This window comes from Xiphophorus maculatus, chromosome 21 (assembly GCF_002775205.1).
Source record: "Xiphophorus maculatus strain JP 163 A chromosome 21, X_maculatus-5.0-male, whole genome shotgun sequence".
NCBI lineage: Eukaryota > Metazoa > Chordata > Actinopteri > Cyprinodontiformes > Poeciliidae > Xiphophorus > Xiphophorus maculatus.
The window spans coordinates 3,790,383-3,811,355 of record NC_036463.1 but is presented as its reverse complement, the minus strand read 5'-3'; positions in this window follow the sequence as shown (position 1 = coordinate 3,811,355).

Genomic DNA, 20,973 nt, shown 5'->3' with positions numbered 1-20,973 from the left:
GCTGAATGGGAAATGATGCTTACAGCATCTATAATTCTCAGCTTCATTCTGAAAGCTTTTGGTGTCTTCGTCACACAGTGGTTAAAATCAGTTTTGTGTTGTGCAAATTCTTTGCAAAAAGGTAGTTGATTTTAAATAAAGCAGTTTTTCAAATCCAAGCTGGCTCTGTGTCTGGCTTAGGCATGTTAGGTCATAGTTGTATATATAAAAAATAAATAAAAAAGGTGGGGAAAATTTCAGCAAATTTTTTTTAATTAAATTAAATTTTAGATTAATCTCAAAATTGTTTCCAGAATTATTTTTTTTGAAATTTCTTGAGTTTCTAAGGTTGCAAATTTACTAAAAAAAAACAACCCAGAGGAATTAATAAAAAATCATTGAGATTAATCTCAGAAATTTTCTAGAAAAAAACTTTTTAATTTTTGACTTTCTAAAGTCGTAAATTTGCTAGAAAAAAAATTATTTTTGGAATTAATCTCAGAAGTCTTCTAGAAAAACAGAAATTTCTGAGTTTCTAATCATAAATTTGCCAGAAAAAACCCCTGAAATTTTGGGATTAATCTCAAATTTCCTAAAACAAACAAAATACAAAACAGACATTTAAAAAAAAACAAGGGCATTTCAGAAGTTGAAGCTTTTCAACCTATGAAACCCAGAAAATATTTTTTCTGTTTGCACTGATCACCAAATCAAACTGTTTTCCTGGAAGAGTACGTTGTTTCTCCTCCAAGTAGCGCATACCCGAGCATCATTGACAGATCCAAGACTCTCCTCTTGGCTCTGATTGGTTGTTTTCGACCGAGAGATGTGCATTTCTTTGGATGTCAATAATAGCAGCAGGAGGAGGGAGAGGAGATTGATCTTTCTACATATTATGTGTCTAATTTCTTTTTATATAAAAGTTGCATACCTTGGATGGAACCAAGAATTGCAAAACCTCAACTTTTAAGAATTAAAACGGGGGAACAAGTCTTTGTAGTGAGAACAAGACACAACAGAAACAGGTTGGAGTTTCTCTGCAAAGAAAACACCAATGCAAACGAGAAAGTGCAAAGGATTTGAGCCTGTGGGTGGCAACAGATTAAAAGGGGTCCCGTCTCGGGGCTCGGCAGTGTGAGTCACAGATACCAGATCGTCCTTGCTTTTCAGCTGACGGCCGTGAGAAAGCAGACCGAGCCGCCCCGGCTGACATCAAAACAGAGGAGCAAAAGCAAAATCATCTGCTGGCGGTGCAGGAATTCAAGCAGCACTTTTAAGGTGGTGATTATCGTAACCCAGCAGCTTTTTCAAAGAACTTCTTGGAATTTTTCTATATCACATTTCATGTCAAGCAGTTTCAATCAAAAACAGACAAGTTGTTTAATTGTCTAGACTCGTTTTACTGGCTTCCTTCACCGTAAAAAAAATCCCTTTTTTGGTTTGATTTAAGCTCGTTTTGCTATCCATTTGTTTCTCCCTTCTGGATCTGTTTGAACAGTTGATTATCACATTTTCAAGCTGCTCAAAGCTCACGACCATTTTTATCATAGATCTCTGTCATTCATTAGGTCTAGCTTATTGAAATCACATGAATTTCCTCCATAAATGCCAGGAGTCACCATAAAATTTGTGCTAAAAACCAGAATGAGTTATGTTTTAACAAATTAAGCAGCTTTACTCAAACAGCGATTTTAATACTTAATTTTGAAAAACTCCACCAAAACAAGACATGCACCAAATAAAAACACAAGTTTTCCCCCAAACTGTCTGATATTAAATCTGGCTTAGTGATAATAACCAAATTTATTTACATTTCTAAATTAGTGGATTATTTCCAGATAATTTTTAATAAAACATTTTAATCCATAACTGTATATGTACAGAGATTACAGTACAGTTCAGACGAGCTAGTATGATGATATTATGGTTTTCTGGGTTCAGGGGTCACACATTATCTGAGCGGTCGGGATAATGGTAGAACATCAATGTGTGTGTCTTAAGAGACAAACAAACAAGTCATGCCTGAGTCATCTAAACCCAAATTTAAAACGTGGAACAAAGAGGAGGTTTTTCTTTTCCTTTTCAGGCTCAAAGTGAATGCAAATCCCTGCATAAACAATAACAGACTGGGAATTAAGATCAAATATAATGTTAAGTTCTTTGAATGAAAAGCTTTTTTTCAGAATGGGATACATGAAACAAAATTGTGGTTAGTGACACTCATCTTGAATAATTAAAAACACTGTTGGTACAAATTTGTCATGAATTTCCTGACAGTCGAGCTAAGAGATAAACATTACCGCTTTTGTTCCTGGCAGTCTGACTGCAAACTGTTTGTCCTCTGAACTGACACCCAACGCCTCCCGACAGCATGATGTTTGCAAGGGATTGAGCTTTTTTGTTTTAAAGTGTTAAGATTTTCCCAAGAACTGTAAAGTGAAAGAGGATGTGTAGGCTGTAATGGAACAGTCAGTCAAGGTTTCTGCAATAGCCAGGTATTGTTCATTCATCCAGCGCAATGCTGCAGCTTGCAGAGGAAAGTAAGGCAGTCCAAAACATGACAGCCCATTTAATAAGTATACATCACTTCACCAGTATACACCCAATTACTTCTCCTTACTTTAAAAATATGCAAACTAGTTATCTCAAATTTATTTAGTTTTCATTAAACTTGTGCCAGTTTTACTGAGCTTAACTTAGTAAGTCTGAGAATGTTCCCGACGACTGCTTTTTATTTGTTTCTCTATTCAAACAGAAAATATAAAAAGCAGTGATATTTTGCTCACTTTTTTCAGTAAAACAATCCCAATCACATGCAAGGCTACACTCTAAGGCAGGGCGTTATGAAAATGAACACAACTCACTCTTTGTGCAGTTTCAAGAAACAGCTAATAATAGCTTATAATATCATAACTACATCAAAGAAATAAGTTAAATCAACTTCATTTATTTGATTAAAATCAACTTTGTAATTCACTATGCACCCAAGAATTCACTGGACTTAGTTTGAGTGTTAGCAAAACCTTGACCGGTCAAGTTACAGCTGTCTTTTTCAATTAAATACATTTACATTTCACAGTGTAAAGGCAGCCAGGGGGCAGTTATATGGACAGCTAGGAGGGTAACTACAGATTACAGTATTTAAGGGGCATTTATAAGGTAACTACAGCAGCAACAGTGATAGTAGCAAAGTAATAATGGAGTTATTCATGTGGTATTTAAGGTGGACCTATGTGTTATTTACAAGAATACTTGAGGAATAATTAAGGGGTTACCCTCAGGGTGAATAAACTGTTAATCTAACCTACCTCATTTGACTTCCAGCTCAGTTTTTAACAACAGAAATCAAGTCCAGTCTGTGACGAGTTTCTATGTTTGAATCTCGACTGAAATTCTGGCAATTTGAAAAAGTATGGACTACACCTTAGGACAAGGGAGACATAAAGTTTGAAAGCTCACAAATCAGCAGCAGTACACATTTTTCCACCAACAAAAACGGAAAAATACATTATATACTTATAATGTATTTTTCCGTTTGGATTGTATTTGGATATCGGAGTGTGTGCACAGGTGTCGACCTTCTTGTACCTGCTGCTCATTCACAAAATAAAATCAGAGTTCAGTCATAAACATCTGATATATTTCACACTGCAGTCAGGTGAGAACATGCCCGTCTGTGTGCCAATGACTACATGAAGCAAAGAGAGTTTGGATGTTTTTATAAATCATCTCCTTCACAGGTTTAAATCTCTGCATGCTTTGCTTTATTTTAGCGCTTCCTCTGTTAATGTCTACCAGCACATGTCAACAGGCTCATTAAAAGGGCAGGGCTTCTGCAACTCAACTACAATCCATTCAAAAGTTTTCAGTAAATAACGAAGCCTGTTCTCACACGTTCAATATAATCTACATATGAAAACTTGGGATTGAAATAACAGTTGCATTTGACGGCTCAAACTTCTATCTTTGTTGAAAAACATCCTGAATCCATCGTTTGTCACGAGCTGCAGAAAAATAAATATGAATCATAAAGCGATTCTCTGTCTAGGTGAGGAATTGCCATTAGGGAACTTCTATTTCATGAGAGTGGGAGTTCTGGTATCAGTTTTGTTCAACCGTCTGGTATTAACATCCGACTCTGGACAATTTGTTTCCTGCCCTGACAAAACCCACTGGATCATAAAAACTCAACTTTCATCACTCACTCCAGTTCTTCCAGTCGGACCGCCGACAGCTGACGCCTTAGCTGGTGGTGAATCCGATTCTTCGGACTGAATGACAAAACTTTTCCAGATGGACCACTTAGCTTTATGGAAAGCAACGTTAAGATTTTCACTCGGTTTTTCATGGCCTGTTAGTTCAGAGCATGCATGAAGCATTGATTTGTTTGGACCAGATTCAAATCTCAACTCTAACAACATAATAGTGTTTAACTAGAAAACCAAAATTTCTGAAGAAATTTAGCCGGGGCCTGCCAAGGCGCGCCCGTCGGGTTTGGGCCCGGCGTCGTCACGCTACAAATTGGCATCGACGCTAAAGGACGGCGCAACGTGATCAATGGCACGCAGAGAACCACAAGAACGTTAGTAAGGTGGACGTTCACCATTCGGTACGATTTAAAATGTTGTCAAGGCTTTTATTTTGGAAGTTTCAGTATGCTTCATTTCAAAGGGCCAAACTAATCCCATGCGTAATAGTCCTTGGGTTAAAATAGTTATATAATGCTCAAAACACAAGTAGCTGATGTAAAAATATTCAAGGCTTTTATTTTGGAATTTTCATTATGCTTCATTTCAAAAGGGCCAAACTAATACCATGTGTAACAGTGCTTTGGATGAAAAAGTCAAATAAAGCCAAAATGAGCAATTACTTCATTTAAAAAATATTCAAGGCTTTTATTTTGAAATTTTCACTATGCTTCATTTCAAAGGGCCAAACTAATACCATGAATAACAGTCATTGGATAAAATCAGTTATATAGTGCTCAAAACAGCAATAATCTCATGTAAGAATTCTCAAGGCTTTTATTTTGAAATTTTCAGTATGCTCCATTTTAAAGTTCTGAACGAATCCCATGTGTAACAGTGCTTTGGATAAAAAAGTCACATAAAGCCAAAAAGCGCAATTACCTGATGTAAAAATATGCAAGGCTTTTATTTTGAAATTATTATTATGCTCCATTTTAAAGTTCCGAACTAATCCCATGTGTAACAGTGCTTTGGATGAAAAAGTCACATAAAGCCAAAAAGCGCAATTACCTGATGTAAAATATTCAAGGCTTTTATTTTGAAATTATTATTATGCTCCATTTTAAAGTTCCTAACAAATCCCATGTGTAACAGTGCTTTGGATGAAAAAGTCATATACGGCCAAAAAGAGCAATTACATGACGTAAAAATATGCAAGGCTTTTATTTTGAAATTATTATTATGCTCCATTTTAAAGTTCCTAACAAATCCCATGTGTAACAGTGCTTTGGATGAAAAAGTCATATACGGCCAAAAAGAGCAATTACATGACGTAAAAATATTCAAGGCTTTTATTTTGAAATTTTCAGTATGCTTCATTTCAGAGGGCCAAACTATTCCATTGTGTAACAGTGCTTTGGATAAAAAAGTCACATAAAGCCAAAAAGCGCAATTACCTGATGTAAAAATATTCAAGGCTTTTATTTTGAAATTATTATTATGCTCCATTTTAAAGTTCCGAACTAATCCCATGTGTAACAGTGCTTTGGATGAAAAAGTCATATAAAGCCAAAAAGAGCAATTACATGATGTAAAAATATTCAAAGCTTTTATTTTGAAATTTTTGTTAAGCTTCATTTCAAAGGGCCAAACTAATACCATGTGTAACAGTGCTTTGGATGAAAAAGTCAAATAAAGCCAAAAACAGCAATTACCTGATGTAAAAATATTCAAGGCTTTTATTTTGAAATTATTATTATGCTTAATTTTAAAGTTCCAAACTAATACCATGTGTAACAGTTCCTGAGTTAAATCAGTTATATACAGCCCATAGCAGCAAATAGTTCTAAAGGCCAGTTCAGTCCTGATCTGTTTCAACTGAGGGTTCCACTATAGATAGAACTACAATGATGCGTATCTGTAGTCCAAACCAGCAGCCAATAGCCTCTTGAGATCCGTTGCTATGGCAAATAATGGTCTCAGCAGGGTGTGAGCTCTGAGCTCTGAGCTGTCAAACACACAATTGTGTGTTTGAGCAAACACGTTTTACTGACAAAAAGCATTGGAAACAAATCCTTCCTGGTCGGGAACCGTAATACATATTCGAAAAGCGTTTGAAGCGTATGACAGGTCAATGTGTCTTCTGCGATAGTCCCGAGATTCATATCTGTACCTCACTCAGAACATTTACAGCGATGAGAGAAAGAAATGTTGTGCCCAGATCTGAAATTCTATTCAAATACATGGGAGAGAGCCTCAGACAGCCTCAGAAAATCCTGTCGCATGACTTTGCTCTGAAGCACCGTGACAGAAAACCGTACGATCTAGATAAATTTCGAAAAGATTTTACCGGAGCAGACAGGCGTATCAATGTCAGGACCGATTTTGATACTAATCGTGCGATATTTGTGGGCGTGATGGCGATTTCAAAAATGATTTGGGTTGAAAAAGTTGTCTTGATCTCTCACTCTAATCAGCGAGAGAAGCACTCTAACTTTAGGAAAAATGAGAAACTTTGGGTCGCTTAGAGGCAAATTGTGGACAAACCGTAACTGTTATCGACGAGCCGTCTTCACTTTCGAAGAGATCACAGACGTATCTACAAAATGAAATTTGAATGGCATTTCTACGTGAATTAGTGACGACACAGAAAATCCTCAAAAATAGGGTATTTCCAGGATTTTTCCCATTGACTTATAATGGGGTTTTTTTCGTAGTTTTTTGCGAATTATGTCGCCACGTTAAGCCCAAATCCCACCAAAAGTAATAGCAACAATGGCGTGAATTTTCTGCACGTTTTGATACCTCATTTGTAGGTGTGCACCCAGCGGTATGAGCCGCATTAACGGTTACGGAAGAAAAATAAAGAACTATAAAAAATTTCTGAAGAAATTTAGCCGGGGCCTGCCAAGGCGCGCCCGTGGGGTATGGGCCCGGCGTCGTCACGCTACAAATTGGCATCGACGCTAAAGAACGCCGCAACGTAATCAGTGGCACGCGGAGAATCGCAAGAACATAAAGTAAGGCGGACGTGCACCATTCAGTATGATTTAAAATTTTTGTCAAGGCTTTTATTTTGGAAGTTTTGTTAAACTTCATTTCAAAGGGCCAAACTAATCCCATGCGTAATAGTCATTGGGTTAAATCAGTTATATAATGCTCAACAGAGCAATTATCTGATTTAAAAATATTCAAGGCTTTTATTTTGAAATTTGCAGTATGCTTCATTTCAGAGGGCCAAACTATTCCATTGTGTAACAGTGCTTTGGATAAAAAAGTCACATAAAGCCAAAAAGCGCAATTACCTGATGTAAAAATATTCAAGGCTTTTATTTTGAAATTATTATTATGCTCCATTTGAAAGTTCCGAACTAATCCCATGTGTAACAGTGCTTTGGATGAAAAAGTCATACAAAGCCAAAAACAGCAATTACATGATGTAAAAATATTCAAGGCTTTTATTTTGAAATTATTATTATGCTCCATTTTAAAGTTCCGAACTAATCCCATGTGTAACAGTGCTTTGGATGAAAAAGTCATATACGGCCAAAAACAGCAATTACCTGATGTAAAAATATTCAAGGCTTTTATTTTGAAATTATTGTTATGCTCCATTTTAAAGTTCCGAACTAATCCCATGTGTAACAGTGCTTTGGATGAAAAAGTCATATACGGCCAAAAAAAGCAATTACGTCATGTAAAATATTCAAGGCTTTTATTTTGAAATTTTCAGTATGCTTAATTTTAAAGTTCCAAACTAATCCCATGTGTAACAGTGCTTTGGATGAAAAAGTCACATAAAGCCAAAAACAGCAATTACCTGATGTAAAAATATTCAAGGCTTTTATTTTGAAATTATTATTATGCTCCATTTTAAAGTTCCGAACTAATCCCATGTGTAACAGTGCTTTGGATGAAAAAGTCATATAAAGCCAAAAAGAGCAATTACATGATGTAAAAATATTCAAGGCTTTTATTTTGAAATTATTATTATGCTCCATTTTAAAGTTCCGAACGAATCCCATGTGTAACAGTGCTTTGGATGAAAAAGTCATACAAAGCCAAAAAGAGCAATTACATGATGTAAAAATATTCAAGGCTTTTATTTTGAAATTTTCAGTATGCTTCATTTCAGAGGGCCAAACTATTCCATTGTGTAACAGTGCTTTGGATAAAAAAGTCACATAAAGCCAAAAAGCGCAATTACCTGATGTAAAAATATTCAAGGCTTTTATTTTGAAATTATTATTATGCTCCATGTTAAAGTTCCGAAGTAATCCCATGTGTAACAGTGCTTTGGATGAAAAAGTCATATACGGCCAAAAAGAGCAATTACCTGATGTAAAAATATTCAAGGTTTTTATTTTGAAATTATTATTATGCTCCATTTTAAAGTTCCGAAGTAATCCCATGTGTAACAGTGCTTTGGATGAAAAAGTCATATACGGCCAAAAAAAGCAATTACGTCATGTAAAATATTCAAGGCTTTTATTTTGAAATTTTCAGTATGCTTAATTTTAAAGTTCCAAACTAATCCCATGTGTAACAGTGCTTTGGATGAAAAAGTCACATAAAGCCAAAAACAGCAATTACCTGATGTAAAAATATTCAAGGCTTTTATTTTGAAATTATTATTATGCTCCATTTTAAAGTTCCGAACTAATCCCATGTGTAACATTGCTTTGGATGAAAAAGTCATATACGGCCAAAAAGAGCAATTACGTCATGTAAAATATTCAAGGCTTTTATTTTGAAATTTTCAGTATGCTTAATTTTAAAGTTCCAAAATAATCCCATGTGTAACAGTTACTGAGTTAAATCAGTTATATACAGCCCATAGCAGCGGGTAGTTCTAAAGGCCAGTTCTCAGTCCTGATCTGTTTCAACTGAGGATAGATAGAACTACAATGATGCGTATTTGTAGTCCAAATCAGCAGCCAATAGCCTCTTGAGATCCGTTGCTATGTTAAATAAGTTTCACACCAAGGTGTGAAGTGTTAGTGAAACAGCCTGAGAGCCTCAGAAAATCCTGTCGCATGACTTTGCTCTGAAGCACCGTGACAGAAAACCGTACGGTCTAGATAAATTTCGAAAACATTTTACCGGAGCAGACAGGCGTATCAATGTCAGGACCGATTTTGATACAAATCGTGCGATATTTGTGGCCGTGATGGCGATTTCAAAATTATTTTGGGCTCAAAAAACCTCTTCATTTCTCACTCTAGCCGAGATGGGCTGTCACTCTAATTTTAGAAAAAATGAGAAACTTTGGGTCGCTTAGAGGCAAATTGTGGACAAACCGTAACTGGTATCGACGAGCCGTCTTCACTTTCGAAGAGATCACAGACGTATCTACAAAATGAAATTTGAATGGCATTTCTAGGTGAATTTGTGACGACACAGAAAATCCTCAAAAATAGGGTATTTCTAGGATTTTTCCCATTGACTTATAATGGGGTTTTTTTCGTAGTTTTTTGCGAATTATGTCGCCACGTTAAGCCCAAATCCCACCAGAAGTAATAGCTGGAATGGCGTGAATTTTCTGCACGTTTTGATACCTCATTTGTAGGTGTGCACCCAGCGGTATGAGCCGCATTAACGGTTACGGAAGAAAAATAAAGAACTAGAAAAACAAAATTTCTGAAGAAATTTAGCCGGGGCCTGCCAAGGCGCGCCCGTCGGGCTTGGGCCCGGCGTCGTCACGCCACAAATTGGCGTCGACGCTAAAGAACGCCGCGACGTAATCAGTGGCACGCGGAGAACCGCAAGAACGTTAAGCGAGGCGGACGTGCACCATTCGGTACGATTTAAAATGTTGTCAAGGCTTTTATTTTGGAAGTTTTGTTAAACTTCATTTCAAAGGGCCAAACTAATCCCATGCGTAATAGTCCTTGGGTTAAAATAGTTATATAATGCTCAAAACACAAGTAGCTGATGTAAAAATATTCAAGGCTTTTATTTTGAAATTTTCAGTATGCTCCATTTTAAATTTCCGAACTAATCCCATGTGTAACAGTGCTTTGGATGAAAAAGTCATATACGGCCAAAAAAAGCAATTACGTCATGTAAAATATTCAAGGCTTTTATTTTGAAATTTTCAGTATGCTTAATTTTAAAGTTCCAAACTAATCCCATGTGTAACAGTGCTTTGGATGAAAAAGTCAAATAAAGCCAAAAAGAGCAATTACCTGATGTAAAAATATTCAAGGCTTTTATTTTGAAATTATTATTATGCTCCATTTCAAAGTTCCGAACTAATCCCATGTGTAACATTGCTTTGGATGAAAAAGTCATATACGGCCAAAAAGAGCAATTACATGATGTAAAAATATTCAAGGCTTTTATTTTGAAATTTTCAGTATGCTTAATTTCAAAGTTCCAAACTAATCCCATGTGTAACATTGCTTTGGATGAAAAAGTCACATAAAGCCAAAAACAGCAATTACCTGATGTAAAAATATTCAAGGCTTTTATTTTGAAATTATTATTATGCTCCATTTTAAAGTTCCGAACTAATCCCATGTGTAACAGTGCTTTGGATAAAAAAGTCACATAAAGCCAAAAACAGCAATTACATGATGTAAAAATATTCAAGGCTTTTATTTTGAAATTATTATTATGCTCCATTTTAAAGTTCCAAACTAATCCCATGTGTAACAGTTACTGAGTTAAATCAGTTATATACAGCCCATAGCAGCAGTAGTTCTAAAGGCCAGTTCTCAGTCCTGATCTGTTTCAACTGAGGATAGATAGAACTACAGCGATGCGTATTTGTAGTCCAAATCAGCAGCCAATAGCCTCTTGAGTTCCGTTGCTATGGCAAATAATGGTCTCAGCAGGTGTGAGCTGTGAGCTCTGAGCTCTCAAACACACAAGTGTGTTTGAGCAAACACACTTTACTGAAAAAAAGCATTGGAAACAAATCCTTCTTGTTCGGGAACCGTAATACATATTCGAAAAGCGTTTCGAGCGTATGACAGTTCAATGTGTCTTCTGCGATAGTCCCGAGATTCATATCTGTACCTCACTCAGAGCATTTACAGCGATGAGAGAAAGAAATGTTGTGCCCAGATATGAACCGAGATGGGCTGTCACTCTAATTTGAAGAAAAATGAGAAACTTTGGGTCGCTTAGAGGCAAATTGTGGACAAACCGTAACTGGTATCGACGAGCCGTCTTCACTTTCGAAGAGATCACAGACGTATCTACAAAATGAAATTTGAATGGCATTTCTACGTGAATTAGTGACGACACAGAAAATCCTCAAAAATAGGGTATTTCCAGGATTTTTCCCATTGAGTTATAATGGGGTTTTTTTCGTAGTTTTTTGCGAATTATGTCGCCACGTTAAGCCCAAATCCCACCAGAAGTAATAGCAACAATGGCGTGAATTTTCTGCACGTTTTGATACCTCATTTGTAGGTGTGCACCCAGCGGTATGAGCCGCATTAACGGTTACGGAAGAAAAATAAAGAACTATAACAAAATTTCTGAAGAAATTTAGCCGGGGCCTGCCAAGGCGCGCCCGTCGGGCTTGGGCCCGGCGTCGTCACGCCACAAATCGGCGTCGACGCCAAAGAACGCCGCAACGTAACCAGTGGCACGCGGAGAACCGCAAGAACGTTAAGCGAGGCGGACGTGCACCATTCGGTACGATTTAAAATGTTGTCAAGGCTTTTATTTTGGAAGTTTTGTTAAACTTCATTTCAAAGGGCCAAACTAATCCCATGCGTAATAGTCCTTGGGTTAAAATAGTTATATAATGCTCAAAACACAAGTAGCTGACGTAAAAATATTCAAGGCTTTTATTTTGAAATTTTCAGTATGCTCCATTTTAAAGTTCCGAACTAATCCCATGTGTAACAGTGCTTTGGATGAAAAAGTCATATACGGCCAAAAAAAGCAATTACGTCATGTAAAATATTCAAGGCTTTTATTTTGAAATTTTCAGTATGCTTAATTTTAAAGTTCCAAACTAATCCCATGTGTAACAGTGCTTTGGATGGAAAAGTAAAATAAAGCCAAAAAGAGCAATTACGTCATGTAAAAATATTCAAGGCTTTTATTTTAAAATTTTCAGTATGCTTCATTTCAAAGGGCCAAACTAATCCCATGTGTAACAGTGCTTTGGATGAAAAAGTCACATAAAGCCACAAACAGCAATTACGTCATGTAAAAATATTCAAGGCTTTTATTTTAAAATTTTCAGTATGCTTCATTTCAAAGGGCCAAACTAATCCCATGTGTAACAGTGCTTTGGATGAAAAAGTCAAATAAAGCCAAAAAGAGCAATTACATGATGTAAAAATATTCAAGGCTTTTATTTTGAAATTTTCAGTATGTTTCATTTTAAAGTTCCGAACTAATCCCATGTGTAACAGTGCTTTGGATGAAAAAGTCATACAAAGCCAAAAACAGCAATTACATGATGTAAAAATATTCAAGGCTTTTATTTTGAAATTATTATTATGCTCCATTTTAAAGTTCCAAACTAATACCATGTGTAACAGTGCTTTGGATGAAAAAGTCAAATAAAGCCAAAAAGAGCAATTACATGATGTAAAAATATTCAAGGCTTTTATTTTGAAATTTTCAGTATGCTTCATTTTAAAGTTCCAAACTAATCCCATGTGTAACAGTGCTTTGGATGAAAAAGTCATATAAAGCCAAAAAGAGCAATTACATGATGTAAAAATATTCAAGGCTTTTATTTTGAAATTTTCAGTATGCTTCATTTTAAAGTTCTGAACTAATACCATGTGTAACAGTGCTTTGGATGAAAAAGTCAAATAAAGCCAAAAAGAGCAATTATGTCATGTAAAAATATTCAAGGCTTTTATTTTGAAATTTTTGTTAAGCTTCATTTTAAAGGGCCAAACTAATACCATGTGTAACAGTGCTTTGGATGAAAAAGTCAAATAAAGCCAAAAAAGAGCAATTACGTCATGTAAAAATATTCAGGGCTTTTATTGTGAAATTTTCAATATGCTTAATTTTAAAGTGTAAAACTAATCCCATGTGTAACAGTTACTGAGTTAAATCAGTTATATACAGCCCAAAGCAGCAATTAGTTGTAAAGGCCAGTTCAGTCCTGATCTGTTTCAACTGAGTATTCCACTATAGATAGAACTACAGTGATGCGTATTCGTAGTCCTAACCAGCAGCCAATAGCCTCTTGAGTTCCGTTGCTATGGCAAATAATGGTCTCAGCAGGTGTGAGCTCTGAGCTCTGAGCTGTCAAACACACAAGTGTGTTTGAGCAAACACACTTTACTGAAAAAAAGCATTGGAAACAAATCCTTCTTGTTCGGGAACCGTAATACATATTCGAAAAGCGTTTTAAGCGTATGACAGTTCAATGTGTCTTCTGCGATAGTCCCGAGATTCATATCTGTACCTCACTCAGAGCATTTACAGTGATGAGAGAAAGAAATGTTGTGCCCAGATATGAACCGAGATGGGCTGTCACTCTAATGTGAAGAAAAATGAGAAACTTTGGGTCGCTTAGAGGCAAATTGTGGACAAACCGTAACTGGTATCGACGAGCCGTCTTCACTTTCGAAGAGATCACAGACGTATCTACAAAATGAAATTTGAATGGCATTTCTAGGTGAATTTGTGACGACACAGCAAATCCTCAAAAATAGGGTATTTCTAGGATTTTTCCCATTGAGTTATAATGGGTTTTTTTTCGTAGTTTTTTGCGAATTATGTCGCCACGTTAAGCCCAAATCCCACCAGAAGTAATAGCTGGAATGGCGTGAATTTTCTGCAGGTTTTGATACCTCATTTGTAGGTGTGCACCAAGCGGTATGAGCCGCATTAACGGTTACGGAAGAAAAATAAAGAATAAAGAAACACTTTCTCCGACAATAGCAATAGGTTCCTGCCATTGCTTTGCATGGCAGGCCCCAATAATAAAGAGACGCTTGTTGGGTGTAGAGTAATAGGTTCCTGCCATTGCTTTGCATGGCAGGCCCCAATAAAGAAACACTTTCTCCGACAATAGCAATAGGTTCCTGCCATTGCTTTGCATGGCAGGCCCCAATAATAAAGAGACGCTTGTTGGGTGTAGAGTAATAGGTTCCTGCCATTGCTTTGCATGGCAGGCCCCAAAAAAAAAAAATTACTATGTTGGGAGTGGCGGTGACAAATGAGCCGCAAAATGACAGGATGCATGTTTAAAAAAAAATGTATGGATTCAACTTTACGGTAAACTGTTAGATTAGATTTTCATCTTAATTGCATGGGAATATAACAACCATCAAGTTCTTTAAAGACTTTAATGTCCAACTGAAGATTACAGTGAGAAATATGACATCAATATTCTAGAAAACAAAGGTGTAACGAGGAAGATTAGGGATTCCCTTAAAATTAACTGAATTCTCAGATGTCAGCAAAAAAGCAAGTAATCCACACCCACAAAGATATCAAAGCTGATATCTGCCAATATTTACAAACCATTCCTGAAAAACAAATTTAAAGACAGTTTTTTACTACGCTTTCCATTAAAACAATTATTTTTAATTTGTTTTTTTATGATCAGTTAAAATTTTCTCAAGATAACCCGATTCACTTTTGTGATGATATAAAACTCAGCAACGTGTTCCAATGTCATGAAGACCACAGAGGCGCAATTAAATGCAGAATAAACCTAAATGAGGAGCGATTCTACAGGGACCATGATGCAGCCAAAAGCACAACTAGCATCAGATGTAAATAACCACAGAGAGATGTACAAATTACATCTGACAACCAAGAAGAGGTGCATCCTGACCTTAAAAATGAGAAAAATGAGAACGCCAACCACAAATTGGCTTTTTAAATGACCACAAGGATGTAATCAGTGCAAAATTACACTAAGTGACCATAAAGCGAGTGAAATGATGCAAAACATCTGCAACGTTCGCTGCTCTGCTCGACACACAGCCGAGCCTTAAACTGTGGTTGGTCTGAGTCTGCTAAAGACTTTTGTTTCCCAGTCTGACAATTAGTTAACTGAGAATGCACATAACTCATGTAAAGGAGATTTTTTTTAAGATTAATGTTTGCTTCACATCTTTCCAGACAGACAGGCAATCATGAACTAACGTGAGCATCTTTTATTTCGTCAAACTGTACCAAACCTACATTGAGGAAGATGTGAAATAGAAAACTCTTCTCTGACTAAACAGCCCCAGGTGTTGCCTAGAAAAAAATGTGGAAGTGAAAGAATAAAGGTCAAGGATCTGCAGAAGATCATTACTTCATGTCTTGGCTCAGACTGCTTTGGCATATTTCTGGATTCTGTGACGCAATGGGCCGGCATTAGCTCAGTCCTGCACCAACCAACACCCTTTACCTCACGGAGAACTGTGATTACATTCAGGCCGGATTCAGACATGGCAGTCAACTCAATCTAATTCAAAACTGATTTATTTATCCTGAATGGAAATTACGTATTGTTGTAACATGACATGCCAAGAGCTAAATATCCATGCAGAGGAGATTATATTTCACAGCAACATGTCCTAAATAACACCATCACTGAAAACCTCCAGGTTATTCCACCAAATATTAATTTCTGAACTCTTCCCGAGTTAAAACCTTAATATTGTTGTTTCTAAATGAATTTGAACTTGTTTTCTTTGCATTGTTTGATGTTTGAAAGCACTGCATCTTTTTGTTATTTTCTGCAAATAAATACAACATTTTTGCTTGGAATTTCAGAGACATGTTGTCAGTAGTTCATAGAATACAAGAACAATGTTCATTTTATTCAAACATATACCTGTAAAGAGTAAAATCAGAGATACTGGTAACTTTGCAGGATCTCTTAATTTTTTTTCCAAAGCTGTGTATTGTTAGCCTTCTAGTATAATTGTTTTTTTGTTTTTTTTTTATTTGAAAACAAGAAACAAGACACACAGATAGACATTTCTCCAAAGAAGTATGTATTTTCTTGGATAATTTGAGATTCTCTGGTAATTGCCATTTTGCTACCGTTATTACATTACAAAAATTAATAACATCTAAAATCTTTAGAATTAGAGATATGTTGGTCAATTGGTCAATTACAGATTACTGGTTTTGTTTGACTGGCTTGACCAACAACTGGAAAATTAAACACTTCAAAAACAGATTTTGTCAAATGAACCTAATCATAAAGGAGGAAGAATTACAGATTTTAAACGCTGCTGTCAAAAATTGGTCAAAAAGTAAAATAAATGTGGTAAATAAAGTGGATTATCATCAAGAATCCAATTTGAAATTATACAAGCGACTGTCTCAAGATGTCCACAACTGCCTTTCAGCTGGGATGGTGTTTACAGTTTACAGGAAACCAGCAACCTGACCACATGGAGGTCAGGTTGCTGACCTCCATGTGGCATCCTTCTTTAAATTATTACCAGCTTCTGACAAAATAGGGATTTTGTTTTTGAGGAATGACAATATAAAACTTTAATTGGTGTGCAATTAGAAAGCATTTGCACTTTCAAATATGACTAAGACACTAAATCGTGTGTTGCAAATTAGCCAAGGCCGTAAATGTTATAGTGCTCTGTTTCTGTTCATAGCACTTAAAAACAAGAAAGAAAGAAAGTCGGCAGGAACAATGAACCACAGTCCTAGTTTGGGTACAGAGATCCTTTTTTTCAGAAAGAGAATTATAGGCTGGATTTGTCCCCTAAAAGTGTCTAACCATCCAAACTCAGGTCTTAGTCTTACTGACTGATGCCTTCTTTGTTCTTTGTGTTGAGCAAATACCTCAATCAGCTCACTGCCAATAGAGCATTGCAACCCATTATCCTAGATCCTCTTCAAGGACACGCCTGAGGACAAACGGTGGGTGATGTCGCTCCACAAACATCTGTGAAGAGAAAGCATATTGAAAGTCACTCAGCGTTCAGCGAGGGGCCACCGCCCTGCTGGAGTCCACACAGCCACCGCTTCCTTAAATGGGCAGGTGATGGCTTTTCCAGTTCTTCTTTTACAACCAGGTGAAGTGGGGTGTGGGGCTCTGATGGAGAAAAGACGCGACAAAGATTACACAAACGTTTTTTTCCAAAACAAAAGTCTGCTTCAAGCTTTTCAGCACTTCAGAAAATCAGATTTGGACTGTCTAAATGATAGAGTCTCGACCTTTATAAAGATTTAAGGTAATGTAAGGTAAGGTAATTTTATTTATATAGCATATTTTCAGCAACAAGGAAGTTCAAAGTGCTTCACATAAATTAGAAGGAAAAACAAACACAGCAACAAACCAAAAGAAAGACAAAAAGGCAAAAGTATAGAGTTACATTTTGGTTCCCCGTGTTTTATACGAATAAGAATAAGTAGTCCATAATTTATAAACCAACAGGAGTTTCTCTGGATCTTAAGTTTGTTCTAGATTTGTACAGTATAAAGCTAAATGTTGGTTGGTTCTCCATGTTTGATTACAAATCTAAATGTTGCTTCCAGTTGTTCTGGGTTGCTAAGTAGATAATACTTTCTAAGTTTGTTCTAGATTTGTACAGTATAAAGCTAAATGTTGGTTCTCCATGTTAGATTCTTGTTCAGGGTTTTTGCTAATTAATCCACAATTTAAAAAAATAAACAGACAGGGTGTTAAAATGACAGCATCAGGAGGGATAGGGAATAACCACAACACATGTAGCAAGATTCAGACATGGGGCCATTTAAGAGAACAAAGCAACAATTTAAACTGTGGGATTTCTTTAACATGCAGCACAACGCAGTTTCAGCTGAACAATTTTGTTTATGTAGCTATATAAGGTGGAAAACCTAATAGTTATGATCCTTTGTTGGTTCTCCATTTTACTATCTGTTTTCTCAAATCTTGACATTTTTATTCCTACTGTTTTTGTTTTGGCTTGGATTTATTAGATTAATATTTATTTCCATTTATTTTCATTCTCTTGCCTTTATTTCCATCCTCATCACCTCAGCAGTTTGCAAGTTGCTTTTCTCTTCTTTATTAAAATTGTTTATCATCCACTTCTGGAGGTAAATGATGATGTATGAAGTGGATCCAGCTTCCATTTTGGATCCACTTCATACACAATCAAAACCAATAAAGCGTTTTATGCAAATTCAAATATAAGAATTTGACACATCTTGTGAAAAAAATTTCAATTTTAGTCATAAAAAAACATGCTTATAATTTATGATGCACCTGGGTTTGTACACTGCAAAAACAAAATCTTACCAAGCATTTTGTCTAGTTTCTAGTGCAAATGTTTTAGTACCCTTGAAATAAGAAAACTGACTTACAAGTAACTTCTCAGTAAGATATAAGAAGTTGTTTGAAGTAAACAATTCCTTTATATTGATGAAAAGCACTAGTTCCACTGGCAGGTTATTTCACTGTTTTGTTTCTGAAAAGTCACTTTTAAGTTAGTTTTGTTTTATTTCAAGTGTACCAAGACATTTGCACTAGAAACCAAACCAAAACTACTTGGTGATATTTTGTGTTTTTGCCTGTATATTGGGATGAAGGGTGTAAAATTTAAACTGCTTTTCAAACTAAGTGTTTTCCAGGCCATTTTTTTGCTGATATTCACTGCTACTCAATACACAACCTGTGTCAAAATTACTTTTGTAACCTTTTCCAGACAAATCAAACCCAAGTGTGGCTGATGAATTGAACCAATCTTTCCAGAAAAAGTAGTTAATTATTAACCTACAGGGGGGAAGGCTATTTTTTCCATTTAGGGCCAAATTGGTTTGGATATATGTTTTCTCTATAAATGGGTTCAGTATTTTTTTTCCACTTGTGAAAGTGAATTTTCTACGTCTATTCTGTCCCAAAAGAGGATCATTACAGAAATCAAAAGCTTAATGTTCTCGTGGCATTTGAGGTGAAATGTGAACTGTTCTACAGGTTGAATTATTTTTTTGTTAGTTTGAAGGAATGCAGTCTGGATCCAAGTGAAAGTGAGGAAATAAAAAGCATGCCATGAAAACAAAGAACAAAGTCATTCAACAACAAAAAGAGAGAACAGTATTGGATAGTTTTACAGTATTTTGCCTGAAATGCATAAAATATAAATTAGAAGCAGAGTGCCAGAAAAAAACTTTCTCCTGATTTTAAACAGAAGGAAACTCATGTTAAATTGGCAGCAGCTTATTAAAAAATAAATAAAAAATAGCAATCATGCACCAATCATACACCATCTACAGTACATCTCCATGTATTTTCTGTTTCCCATGGCTTTATAATCCTGTATGGTTTGTGATTTCCTCGTGCATCTAATGTCAGGATTGCTAAACGTTTTACCTCAGTGGAAAACAAACATCACTCTTTCACTACCTTTTTTGTTCGAGCCATTTCTCTGAGACTATTTTGTCTTCAACTGGGCTCATTTTTGTCAAAGTTTCTGTCTTCAACTGGGTAGACTTTTTCCAGTAAACCAGAATCAACACACGCTATGTTTTGCCAGACATTGCAGTTCTGCCAGGCATTATGTAAATCTGTTTCCATTACAGCTCAGAGTTTAAGGATTGGGGTTCAGTGGGCGTTTCGTCAGAAGATGAGAGGACGTACGCCTTCATGCTGGCAGAGGGCTCAGCGTCTGGCCACTTCACTTCCATCACACCTTACATTCTTTGTTTTGGGAGATTATCTGTGAGGCTGTGACAAGAGGAGACTCCTGCAATAAATCTGGACCTAGACACCACGCACCTCCCACTCCCCACAGGAAGCCACATTGCTTTTTGTCTCCTGTAATCAAACGGCATGCCTGTGGTTGCTGGTGTTTTACCATCAAACACACATGGGCCCACTTACTGTACAGCATTTCCACACAGACTCATAAAAAAGAACAATCAATGAGTTCTGCGTCTTGTTTTATTATTTCTTCCTGTCCTGCTCCCAGTAAGGACAGGAACTTTTGCACCAGATGTTAACTGGTGCAAAGGTTGAATTCACGGCTCTGCTTGAATTTATTTGTTTCCACCTGCAGACCTGAAAGTCTGTGGCCCTTAACTAGAGCAACTGCTCATGTAAATTTCTGATTATACTCCTGAACGACTGCCGACAGGATTCCTATACATCCTTCAGAGAAATGGGAGATCATGGAATTTGCTCTTAGGATAAATTTGGATATTTAAATAAAAACATTCGTTTTCAGACTCTTCGTGTGACAGTTTTCAAATTATTTATATATATAAATCAACTTCCTAAAAATAAAGCTGGTTTTAAAAAAGTAAAAAGGAATAATTTTGAGCCTAGGGAGATTCTGGTGAGCTCCTGGTATTCAAAACCACATAAATACTTGAGATTTCTTGTAAAAATGCCTTTAACTGTCTATTTTAATAGTTCAAACACAAAATATTCCTATAATCAGAGTACAACAGAGACACCTTTGATATCTTTGGGGTGAATAGCCAATTTTTCTGCCATAATTCTAGAGCGCACAATTTTAGTCTGAAAGCAGGATTTCATGTCTTTTGTTTTCAAAGCCACACAGGCACACCCACTAGAAGGAAACAAGCGCACCCAGTATAATACTGTCATTCTATTGGCTGAGAGGTTGCCTGTCGACGATACTATTTGTGAGCAGAAAATGATTTGAGCGAGCAGAGAGGTTTGAGAAAACACAGTGAATATTTGAAAGAGAGCAGAAGTTTTGAGTACAAACATTACAAGTTTTGAGAAGAAAGACACAAAATCCTGATTTCAAAATGAAAATGTAAGCACTTGTATTAAAAGTTATGAGACCTGAAAAGTAAAATCCAAAGATATGATGGATTCTTAAAGAACTTTTCTAAAATACCTGACAAACTGCACAACAGTTTCTTATTTTCTGACATCATGAAGAGT